The 12958-nt window shown below is 37.4% G+C and overlaps 1 protein-coding gene across 1 annotated transcript in view; it reads left to right on the top strand.

Annotated features, from left to right (window-relative positions):
• The window catches only part of LOC150091239 (small ubiquitin-related modifier-like), a 128836-nt gene that overhangs the window by 115336 nt on the left and 542 nt on the right, over positions 1-12958 (top strand). The window lies entirely within an intron of this gene.

The raw sequence follows: 12958 nt of genomic DNA, 5'->3' as shown, positions 1-12958 counted from the left end.
TGCCTGCCTAAAGTCATTGGATCTATGAAGAACCTGCGGCCAAAGTCAAGAATGGACACCTGGTACCTCTATTAGGATAATGCTCCAGCTCACCGCGCCAAAGCCTGCACCGAATATTTGACCACGACAGGACTGAAACTTCTCGAGCACCCTCCCTACAGTCCAGACCTTGCTCCTTGCGACTTTGCACTGTTCCCGCATGTGAAAATGAAGCTAAAAGGGAGGCGGTTTTCCAGTGATGAGGACCTTCTATGGGCTTGGGACAACGAGTGTGCTTTACTCCCTAGTGAAACTTGGCAGAACTGGTTTAAAGATTGGTTTCGGAGGATGGAGAGGTGTATTGAATGTAGAGGAAATTACTTTGAAAAAATTAAATAAACAAAGCTGTATTGCAAAACTTTCCTAGTACCCTTTGTATATTCAGTTTTTTGGTAACCAGAAGAGGATAATCAATAGTTATGCCGTTCATGTCTAATGGACCAGTGTGGTTCATCCCTTAATTCTATAAACAAAACTCTTTGCTACTTTTCTCTCTTTGCATTATATTTGCAAAATATACCGGGTGTTTCAAAGTCATGGTCAATAATTTAAAGATAACTGTATAGACTACAATATGCAAAAAAAGGTCAGTAAACATGGATCCTTAAGTGAATCATTTTCGTGATATTGCACATTTCTAGTTGGGATCCAGCACTGACCAGGTGAACTGTACAGAGTTGGGATCCACCACTGCTTGTTCGTTTAGGTTAGGTTATGCTAATTCTCTTCGTTTCAAGCTCCGAGACATAGCAGTCATACTAGTACTTGTCAAAGGATAGTCAACATGGAAAGAGGTTACAGCAGCGAAGAGTATGCAGACATGCACTTCATGTATGGTAAAGCCAACGGCAGTGCACCCGAGGCTGCACACTTGTACCAAGAAGCATTTCCCTGCCGAAGGCAGCCCAACATGCGCACATTCATCGTGGTACATTAACGCCTTAGAGAACATGGGTGCTTCATATATAGAGTACAATCAGGTACGCCCAGAATCATAACACCTGATGTTGAGGAAAGGGTGTTAGAAAGAACATACTATAACATGTATCATCTGTAAAATCATGTGGTATTGAAACCAAAAATTAAAAATGTATTATCTTATGTTTAATAAAACCACCCTTAGCAAAGGATTCATAGTTTTTTGCTTAACTAGTGCTCCCATAGTCAGTGGCGGAACTTTACAGAAAATGTGCATTATCTCAAATAGTTCATTTGCGTCCCAATGTTCACTGGTACTTTTTCGCTTATTTTAGTTTGTACTTTTCACCTTAAATTATTGACCATTTTTGAAACACCCTGTAAATTCAGTTTTTTAGTAATCAGAACAGTTATGCATTACAGTTATCAATAGTTATGCTATTCATGTCTAATGGACCAGTGTGGTTCATTCCCTTCCTTCTAGTGCTAATATAAGCAAAGAGCTCTTTGGTACTTTTCTCTTTGCATTCCTAGCAAAAGTATTCTCATAATCTGTCTTGGCTTGTTCATCTCCCTTTGTGTTGGTTGCGGGCCAAGTTTGTACTTAATGTATGTTTGTGTGTCCCTTGATAATTTGTAATCATTCCATATATTTTTCTTCTGTCACTTATCCCATCAGTGTCTGTCATCTATTTAAGTATAAATCTTGAACAGTATCTCTTATTTGGCATAACATAAGCTTGTGCATAAGCACATCAAAAATTTGCTTCCTCAGCATTTAAAAAAGCAGATTTTCTCTTTCACTCTGTGTTACTTTTCTTCCAAACAGCGGCTCAGTCTGCAAATCGCAAATTTGCCCTACTGTGGAATATTGTTCCCACATCTAGGGCAGTGCTCCCAAAACCTCTCTCAGGCTTCTAGATTCCATTTAAAGGTGGACATTTAGGTTAATTAATGACCCAAATCTAACAAAGTTTCTCCACTCTGTCTTATAGGCATTCTGTTTCTGCTGCATACCTTTTCTGCAAATACTTCCATGGGCACTGTTCTTTGAATTGGCTTCTATAATTTTCACTCTCTCTCTCTCTCTCCCCCCCCCCCCAAACCAGTCCGAAAATGTCACAACCAATCAGTGTCCAACTTCAAATTCACAGAACCAACTTTTTTCCTTCCTCATTTTAGTTTCCATTTTTGTGGAACAACTTCCATACAATCTACAGAAAATTAAGTCTAATGTGAACAAATACCTTCTTTCATCTTCTCAACATTCAACTCACGTGTGCTACTCTATAGTTTCTAGAATCTCTTGCTCATAGTTTTCATAAAAAAAAAAAAAAAATCATGAAAAGCTTGGTAGTTTCTAAGCTTACTTCTGAAGGCTTCCTATTTACGATTTGATTTGCAGTTAGTTACATAAGTTTGTTTCACTTCCAAGAATTTAAAACTGCCTAGTACCATTCTGCCAGCTTTACAAAAGTAAAATCCATTCTCCTTACCCTTGAAAGTATTTACAGCCGTACATAATGAGACTCGTAACAGAGAAGAACAATGCATGGGATGCATATAAATTATCAAGCGACTCAGAAGCCTATGGCTATAAGCTAGTCTGTAATCAGATCACAAAGGAGGTTAGGCAGGTGAAGGCAGATTACGAGAAATCCTTGGCAAAAGATGCTAAGAAAAACAGCAAGGATTTCTTTACTTATATAAACTCCAAAAGGGTATGAATCTGATTGGTCCACTTGACATTGATGGTTTGACTGTTGATGATCCTGCTCAGATAGTAAACAAACTGAATGAGTATTTTGCATCTACATTCACACAAGAGGAATTATTAAGGTTTGAAAATGGCAGAAGATTATCAAATTGTAGCAGGATACTTAATGATTTTGTAATAACTGAAAGCAAAGTGGAGGAGAAATTGTTGAAGTTAAACATAAGAAAAGCATCTGGGGTGGATGGGATCTATCCAGTTATATTAAAGGAGGCTGCAAAGCAACTAAGCAAACCCTTAGCCATAATTATGAGGGCATCCTTGGACTCAGGGGAGGTTCCCACGGACTGGAGATGTGCAAATGTATCCCCAATTCACAAAGGGGGATCGAAGGGTGACACGAGTAATTACAGACCAGTTAGTTTAACTTCTGTTCCGGGTAAAATAATGGAGTCACTGGTTAAAGATGCATTGCAGGATCATCTAGACAAGATTGCAGCAATAATTCAGACACAGCATGGGTTTGTTAAGGGAAAGTCTTGTCTGACAAATTTGATAGGATATTATGATGTGGTTACAAAGGAACTGGATGCAAAAAATAATTTTGATATCATATATTTGGATTTCAGGAAAGCTTTTGACACTGTTGCGCATGAAAGACTATTGTACAGATTGGAGCAGAATGGTATAAAGGGTAAGTTGCTACAACGGATAAAAGGATGGTTAAGTGGGAGAAGACAGAGGGTGGTAATCAATGGGTGCTGCTCTTCGTGGACTAATGTTATTAGTGGAGTCCCACAGGGTTCGGTGTTAGGTCCACTGTTGTTTTGTATATTTATCAATGATATTGATGAAGGTATATCAGGCTTAATGTCGAAGTTTGCAGATGATACAAAGGTTAGCAGGATTGTTAATGACAGTAATGGCAGTGTGCTACTGCAACAGACCTAGATAATTTGGGCAGATGGGCTAAGAAGTGGCAACTGAAGTTTAACCTTGACAAATGAAAGTGCTGCATATGGGTAGAAGTAACCCAAGAGAAATGTACCAACTGTGTGGTACTACACTTAAGGTGGTAGAAAATGAAGAAGACCTGGGAGTAATTGTGCAGTCAGATATGAAGTTTTCTGAGCAATGCAGACAGGCTGCCATGGCAGGTAATGGGGTTTTGTCAATGATATATAGGAATTTTGCTAGCAGGAGAAGGAGGTGATTGTCCTTCTGTATAAGGCAATGGTCAGGCCACGCCTTGAGTACTGTGTACAGGTCTGGAGGCCTCATTTTAGGAAGGATGTAGATTTACTTAAGCACGTACAGAGAAGGGCAACAAGATTGGCGAGGGAATGAAGGGATCCTCTTACCAAGAGAGGCTTAAGTTCTTCAAATTGCAGTGGCTGGAGACTAGGCACCTGCGCAGTGATCTGGTTGAGGTTCATAAGGCCTTGAATGGGTTGAGCACGCTGAATTCTGATGGGATCCTTCCACTTGTTCAGATTACGAACCTAATGGGGCATAAATTCAAATTAAAAGACAGATGTAGAATAGGTGTGCGGAAATTTGCTTTTAGCCAGCGGGTGGTTAATTGCTGGAAAAAACTTCCATCTGTCGTTGTGGAAGTTGATAGATTGAATAAATTTAAGGAGGAACTGGACAGGCATTTGGAGGGAATGGTGTGATTTTTTTTTTTTTTTTTTTTTTTGTTTTTGGCTGATGCTGCATAAGCTCATACATTTTGCTTTCTTGCATCACATGCCACTACTACATTAATCCCATCAATACACTGTGATCACTATCACTTTTGTTTTATCTGCAAATTCTTAATAATAAGATTCTTTATTAACATAAATTTTATACACTAGTGATTCCTTACACAGAAAGCCAGAGTAATCTTACATTTAGTTGTTCATACAAGTGATTTTGATTTATAAAAAAAAAAATAAATAAATAATAATAATAATAACAACTAAATAATAATTAGATCAAAGCAAAGATAAGTCAAAATGTAAAAATGAATGAAGTAGTAATTACAGCGAAAAAGGACTACAAGTTGAGCAGAACATGAAATGACATCGGCTAACTAAGATCGGCACTTACATAAATGTCCTTTACAAACCGCAAGATGGGACAAGATGCCATCTCGATATGCCTTGTCTATATTCCACAGGTCGATGTTGAGCGAGTTGAGTGTCCAGAGTCACATTAGGGAAGTGTCTTTTGAAATTCTGTAACCGCTGGAGCCTTAAGCATAAGGAGGGAGTACTACGGAGATGTCTGCCTAGCAAACGCCAACCAACTGTGTTCCAGATATTGATGTGATCCTGCTTAGCTGAGCACAGGTGAAGGAATGACTTTATTTTTAGCACATGGGCTCTGTGGACTATGGGCGTATATTGCAGGTTGCAGCAGAGAGTAGATTTAGATGTTGTGTAGATCTGGTGCGACCACAAGTTGGCCCACTTCAGCACCCAGAATTCGAGGCCCCATAGTTTCCTGAGGCTGGTGGGTGGTGCCGCCGACCAAATTTCCACGGCATAGGAGAGTATACTACAGAAGTAAGTTGTGAGGTACTTCTTCATTATTTTCTTATTGTGCGTTTTGCACAGATCGATTTTCATTCCCCAGAACGCTCTCAGGGCTTTGGAATACTGAGCTTGGATTTGTTATTTATAGGTGAGATTGGCATCAAGGATTACTCCTAGGAAATTTACACTATCTGTGGGAGTCAGGACATTTCCTGCCAATACCGGAAGTAGAGAAGATGCAGTATCAGTAAAAGTCATCCGACTTGGCGTAAAGATGAGATAGTTTGACTTCTCTCGATTGACTGACAGGCCAAAAGTTTAGCATACTTATAGAATGCATTTAGGTAGCTGTTTACAGATTCAGAGGCAGTTTGTCGTTCTTATGAAGGACCAACATAGCGTTTGCATGGCAAGTAGCAAACAATATCATCAGCATACGATAGGAACGCTGGAATTTGATCCATTAGTGGAACGAATATTGCTGCAAATAACAAGGCTGAGAGACAGCCACCTTGTGGGATCCCTACTTCGACGCTTTTAGTGACTTTAACGCCATCGCCTTTGAAGTGAAGCATTCTCCTAGATAGCAAATTATTGAGCATCTCGAGCATATTTCCCGGATATCCCGTAGAATCTCAAGTAAGGCAAGAAGGGGTGTTATTTGGACTGAGTCGAAAGCAGATCTCATGTCGAGAAAAATGGTGTGAAGATCTTCATTGTCATTCCAGGCCTGAAGTATTTTCTGAGATAATGACTGTAGGCAGGTTACCGTAGATCTATTAGGCATGGCATAATGGGTGTGTTCTGGCCTATGCGCAAAGATTGCGAGTGCTACATCATTATAGATGCACTTCTCGAGGCATTTGAGGAAGGGAGAGGCAATTGATATTGGTCTGAAGTCAGCCGGTCTTTTCGCATGAGGCTTTTTAGGAACTGCCACGACTCTGTGTGATAACCAGCTTGAAGGCACCTGTGCAAATTTGAGTACTTTGTTGTAGAGTTGAGTGAGCTCTTTGCTGATGAAATGAGAAGCAATTTTTAGACTAAACAGAGGTATTGCGTCAGTTCCTATGGTGGACTTGTCAGGTAGTGAATTTATTATTTTTATTAGTTGTCCTTCGGAAATTTCTGTATTACTAGTAGATGAAGACATGATAAACGCTTCGTTCCAAGGATATGCTTCGGACATACGGTGATCTCGCTTAAAACGCAGCACATGCTCACACCATTCCTGGACATCTAAAGACAGAGGGGTGCAAGTATGACTTGTGGACCACACACGTTTTCCCCTGGATAGACGGCGGTTCATGAAATTGTCAATAGAAAATTGTTTCCTCTTCTGAAAATCCATCCTTGCTTTGGAAAATCTGGCATATGACTCTTGTGAAGGCGACTTCTTGTAAGAGGCATTAATGTAATGCATTAAGAGTCACTTCCTGTAATGCATTAAGAGTCACTGCTGATAATGAAATAGCGAGTATTGTTTTGTGTTCTGACATGCCTCTCTGAATGAGAATAATTGCAAAAACAGTATAATATTTAGGCATTTTTGTCTGTATTATAGTTATGACCAGACAAAGTGTACATTTATCAGATACTTGTGAAAAAACACAAAGAAAACCTGTGAACCTGCTGAGCTGTTTGTCTCTTCAAAACTTGAATGCAGAGAAATTCAAAGTGCATTTTGAAATAAATTCTGATCTGTGAGAGGGGAGAAAGGTAAGAATTTTCTCTGAGTATATTAAGTATTAACAAAACATCCCAGGTCATTGAAAACTTCTCTTTTTAATAGTCACTCCCAAGGGGTACAGACTGAATGGCAATCCATAGTGAGAGAAAAATATTGTGAAATTACTTGTAACATTAATATCAAAAGTGGCATGGGTCCATGCTACATGAATTAACTTTATAGTGATAGATAAAACAGGTGGGAGGGGTAAATTGAACCCAGTGAATCTGTGTGGTGTGTGTGTGGTGCACACGCATGTATGCACAGGGTAATACAGTGCATGCCTCCGATTATAATCACAGATCAGACGTAATTTATAGAAAAAATATATATTATAATCAGTGCTTTGATTTTTATAATCATCATTTTGTTGCCTTATTGCAGTTTACACAAGTGATTAAGTAACATCCTGATACCCCCCCCCCAACTCAAGACATTGTTTGGTGACTAGTTACTCATGTTGTTTTTTGCATTTTGTATAGTTATTACACCTTGAAAGAAAGTATACTATCTGTACTCCTACCAAGTAGAGCATTAACCCTTTTCCGATTCTTGATTTTAATATTTTCTTTATTTGTTTTTAATGGATTATTATGTAATTTTATGGATTTCGAGAAAAATTATGATAGTTTCAATTTTTATTGAGCGCTTTATCAAAGAAATGGTAGACAGTCAAATTAAAATTTTTTCTGTATTGTTTGTTCTCTTTCTTTTTACATACACCTTTATATATACAATTATTCACTCTGCATCAATAAAGAACTGATTCTTCTGCTTTCTTGTTATCGTTCAGTTATTCTTATCAGTTTAACTGAGTCTCGAAGTGATCACAGTATCTGCTGTGTGTGTGTGTATATATATATGTATATATATATATATATATACACACACACACACAGTCACACCTCGGTTAATGTTACCACTGATAACGAAGTCCCCAATTTCAAGCCCTGTTTAACATAAAAAATATTCCAATTTAAGGCCAGTGCCTGACAATCATCCGACTGGTGACTGACAGCAACTCGTTATGCTCCTGAGCTATTATAACAGTTTTGCGTGTCATTCGCCTAATTTAGTCGTTGTTTACACTTTATAGGTTGTGTTTCAGTGTGGTGCATTGCAATACATGATTGACGTTGTTTCAGTGTGGCACATTGCAATAATTGATGTAGGTTCTTTGATAGCATTATATAATGTAGATTTATTAAATTTTAATAGAAATATATATTTTTTTAGTTAAAATGTCAGAATCAAAGAAACGAAAAGCAATTTCTTTGTAAACAAAACTAAATATTGTATGACGTGTTGAAAGCTGCGAAAAGTCCAATGTGGCACATTCTTAATCAACTTTAACAACCATACTAAGTCAATCAGAAAAAATAAAACAGTCTGCTTAGACTTGTACAGATGTTACAGTGGCAAAATGAACTCGCTTTTTAAGGAGTCCGATTTTTGAAAAAATTGAGAAAATGTTAAGTTTGTGGATAGATGATATGTCACAATGTCATATGCCTTTAAGTCAAATGGTGATTCAAGAAAAAGCATTATTTTTGTTTAATCACCTGAAATCTGAACAAAATTACGGAAACTTTTGAGGCTTCTTGTGGTTGGTTCGAGAAATTTAAAAAAACGGGCCCAGGATTCATAGTGTAAAATTAACAGAAGCTGAAAGTGCAGATGTTGAAGCTGCAAATAAGTTTACAGAAAAACTAAAGGAAATAATTGAACATGAAAATTTTCCATCAAATTTGGTGTTCAATGTTGACCAAAGCGGTTTGTTCTGGAAACGGCTACCATCAAAAAGCTTCATTTCTATTGAAGAAAAATCAGCTGCTGGGCTTAACGCAGCCAATGACTGTTTAACATTACTCTTTGGATCAAATGCCTCTGACGATTATAAATAAAAATTGTTATTAGTGTACGATTCAGAAAATCCGAGGGCGTTAAAAGGTAACATAAAAACGAATTTGCCTGTAATATGGAAAGCAAATAGAAAAGCGTGGGTTACCAAGGAGTTATTTACTGATTGGTTTGTTAACCACTTTTGTCCTGAAGTAAAACGGTATTGTCAAAAAAAAAACAACTTTGAAGAAAAAGGTCTTTTGTTAGACAATGCCCCAGGACATCCTACTGATCCTAACACGTTGGACATATGCATTCCTGTAAAAATTGTTTCTTCCAGCAAACACAACTTCCCTGATTCAACCATTGGATCAGGGAGTAATATCATTTAAAGTTTATTATCTGCATCGAACATTAAGCAATTCAATTGAACTAGAGGATACAGAGGAAATGACAGTTAAAACTTTTTGGAAAAACTACATCATTAGAAACGCAATTGAAAACATTGATAGTTCTTGGAAAGAAGTCACTGAGAAATGCTTAAATGGAGTTTGGTGCAAAATATGGCCAGAAGTTGTACTAGAAGAAGAAAATAACATCCAAGAAATTAGAAATGAAGTTATCCAGATGGCTCAATTAATAGGTTTCGAAAATGTCGAAGAAGAGGATTGCTCTTTCTTCTACCATTGTTATATGTTATCTAGCCTCATATTCTAGCCATGTTTGTCCATCTCCTCCCAAATTAATATCTCTTTTATACCACTATTGTAGCAAAAAGGATATTAATTAGATGAATTGTTGGCACTTACTTTGACACCACTTAACCATTGAATCTGCTAAAATCAGTAACCATTATTTGTCCTATAGTGTTTTTTTCAATGCTCTTACTATTGTATTTCTCTTTTGCATTTAAACCAGTAGTCCAGTTGTCTCTTGTCTTTTCTTCTTGTGTCCTGGTCCTTGTTGTTGGAATCATCAGAAAATCACATCCTTCAACTGTTTCCTTCAACACCAACATTTATATCTAACTCTTCGATCCATAGGTTATATAAGTTATTAGGAGGTAGGAAATGGCACCTGATAAAATTACAGTGAATTGATGCCTTATTTCATTTCTACTTCATTTTTCCCTTTGGATGGTTTTAGTTCTTTTGCAAAGTGAGTTGTGAAATGAATCTGAAAAAAGTGTGGAATTTTATTGTTCAATTCTCATTTAGGAAAAAAATCTCTATTCTGCATAAATAAGATAAATAGAGTAGTCCAAAATGTAGAGGATAGGAATTGGGTTTAACACTGCTGCTTTGGTTTTTTAATTTATTTGTTGATCTAGGATATAGGGCAACCTCAACATACTTGCTAAGTTAAGAACTTGAGAAAATAAAGAAACCATTAAACAAACAGTAACCTGCTAAAAATAAAAGTTCGTAATAGTAATGGATGATTTATTGGTGCTGCTTGACAAAAAATAATAATAATAACAACCTACAGGCACACACTTCTGCCTCTAAATTGTGCAGTATTTATTTCAAAATATGCTTTTCGGATTCCTAGAAAATCAAGTATATAAAGGCATAAGTATCTAGTTGGCCATTTGTTACAATCGGCATCTGTTCTGTTTTCTGTATTGGAATGATTTATCCCCTGTTGTACAGCAGGAGTAGCCTTGGAGACCCATACTATTCTTGCAATATACTTCCCCCACCCCCAAATACATCAAAAATATGGTATCTGGAATTAAGCTATTCCACATCTATCTCCCCCCATCACTTCAAGCTATCCTGGAATCTACTTACCCCAGCCCTTTTCCTTGATTATTTTCTTTTTATATGCTTAATACTAAAAAAAAAAAAACTCACATATTTTTAGTAATAAGAATTTTAACAAGCATTTACAAATGAAATATCCTAATTTATTTAGTTTTTATTTTAATTTTTATTAATATTTATACTCAATTTTACCTAGGGTTGCTTTAGAATGATGTCCAGTTTTCACAATTTTGTATTGTTGGTTTATTTTTTTATCTAGTTCTGGCGGATAAATTACTTTTTTAAAAACATTCACATTGGAGTTTCTAGCAGGTTACTGTTCGTTTAATGGTTTTTTTATTTTCTCAAGTTCTTAACTTAGCAAGTATGTTGAGATTGCCTTATATCCTAGGTCAACAAATTTTCAATCTAGCCCCATGCAGGTTTAGGAATTATTAAAGTGCATTGTCTTTTGGCAAGTACATGTGGTTCCTGACCAGGGCCCTGGCATATGAATTCTTTCTTTCAAATAGCTAGCTGCAGAGGAGACAAGATATCTGTAACAAGTATTGTGTGTACCTTTCTGTAGGATTCCTTGAATAAGAAAGTTTTGGATCTAAAAGTATGTGCTGTATACCACTGTCCAAAGGAAAAAGCTGAGTAATTAACATTTAAGGTTTATTTTTAAAATATTTACATGGATGTTGTTTCATACATATACTTTCATGAAATTAGTGCAGAACTTATCCATTGCTATAAGAGTGCAATTGGATGAGTTTACAGTGTATTGTATAAGATGATAAAGTTAACATTTTTAATTTGTTGTGTGTGTATATACCGAGTGGTTATAAATAAGTGTCCTTATTCAGGAGACCCTAGTGTCAAAACAGAGTTAGTGCTGTGAACATTGGGGGGGTATGTCATTTTGGGTATGGGGAAGCGATTTATAGAAGAAGAAAAATTGCTCAAATTTCTGCCACCCGGAGAAAAATGGCACTGCAACATATGTAAAAGTTGTCATTTACTTCAAGACATGCTACTTCTGCAAATGACATCCTGTTAGATAAAAGTAGAAAGGCCAATGCCACCGTCAGTAACCATTATGGCTCTTACAAAAAAAAAAGAATGTACTCTTTTAGTAAAACTGTTCTACCAAAATAATAGTAACACTAATGCAGCACTATGTGAATATCGGAAAGGTTTGCATAAAGGACCTTTGAAAACTAATAAAGAAATTTGAAGCAACCAGGGAGTTAGGTGTAATTCCAGGCAGGGGAAGACCATGTATTTGAACGGAGGTAGTGGCAGTTGAAATGGTCAGAATGCGAAACACTACCAGTCAGTAGTGCCAGAGGTGTGTCAAGATACTTGAACCCTCCTTGGTCTACTGTACGTAAAGTGCTTCGAATAATTTTACGCTGGTTCCCATACAAGATTCATGTAGTGCAAGAACTAAAGTTTTGTGATCAGCAAAAACAAATAGACTTTGCTCTACGATTTCTGGCTCATGGAACTTGATGACACATGGGCTCGAATGATCTTGTGGTCTGATGAGGCACATTTCACTCTTCACGGGGCTGTAAATGCACAAAACTGCCGAATATGGGGATCTTCTGCTATGAATGAAAGACCACTACAAAGTCCATATGTTACAGTATGGCGTGGATTCACAGTGGAGTTTATAATTGGACCATTTTTTTTTTTTGAAGAGTCTACACCTCATGGTTCCATAAGGTGTACTGTGCTCTTCTAAGAGGTCACATTATTCCTGCTCTGCAAGAAAGACAATGCTTGGGGATGGTAGTGTTCATGCAAGATGGTGCCCTTCCCCATGTTGGTCGACAAGTTAAGGAACTGCTCCGTTGAATATTCGGAAATTTTTTTTTTTTTTTTTAGGAGCATTAGCAGCTAAGGCCATATTGCTCCAAGATATGCGGTGGTCATTCCCTGACCTTTCCTCCGTATTTGGTGGTGACGGGCTCGAACCCCGGTCTAATCAAGAAGCATGTGCTACGCACTGCTGCTCCTTCCCACCTGGCTACGGAGGCGTAATATTCGGAAATAATCACATTATTTCTAGAGACTTTCCGCAGTTCTGGCCAGCCCGATCAGCAGATCTCAGTCCCTGTGATTTCTGGCTATGGGGGATACCTGAAAGACAGAGTTTACTGTGGTGGCATACAGATGTTTTTCAATTTGAAAGCAAGCATTAAACAGCATGTAGCCAACATCACTAATGAGATGCTATGGGGGAAACTGTGTCGCACAGAGTCCTCCGTTTTCAGAATGTCATCTCAAGTGAAGGAAAGCACATAGAACAATATCTGTAGATTTCTAAGTGCTGATGTTAAAATCTAATCCTAAGTATTCCATCTCATATTTATAGTGCCAGTTTCTCCCCTGGTGGTGGTGGTGGAGGAGGAAATTTGAACTAATTTTTTTCCTTCTA

The sequence above is a fragment of the Mastigoproctus giganteus genome, chromosome 1 (genome assembly GCF_048544385.1).
Source record: "Mastigoproctus giganteus isolate SK-2022 chromosome 1, ASM4854438v1, whole genome shotgun sequence".
NCBI lineage: Eukaryota > Metazoa > Arthropoda > Arachnida > Uropygi > Thelyphonidae > Mastigoproctus > Mastigoproctus giganteus.
The sequence above is the reverse complement of the archived record's forward strand: the minus strand, read 5'-3'. Positions and strand labels throughout refer to the sequence as shown.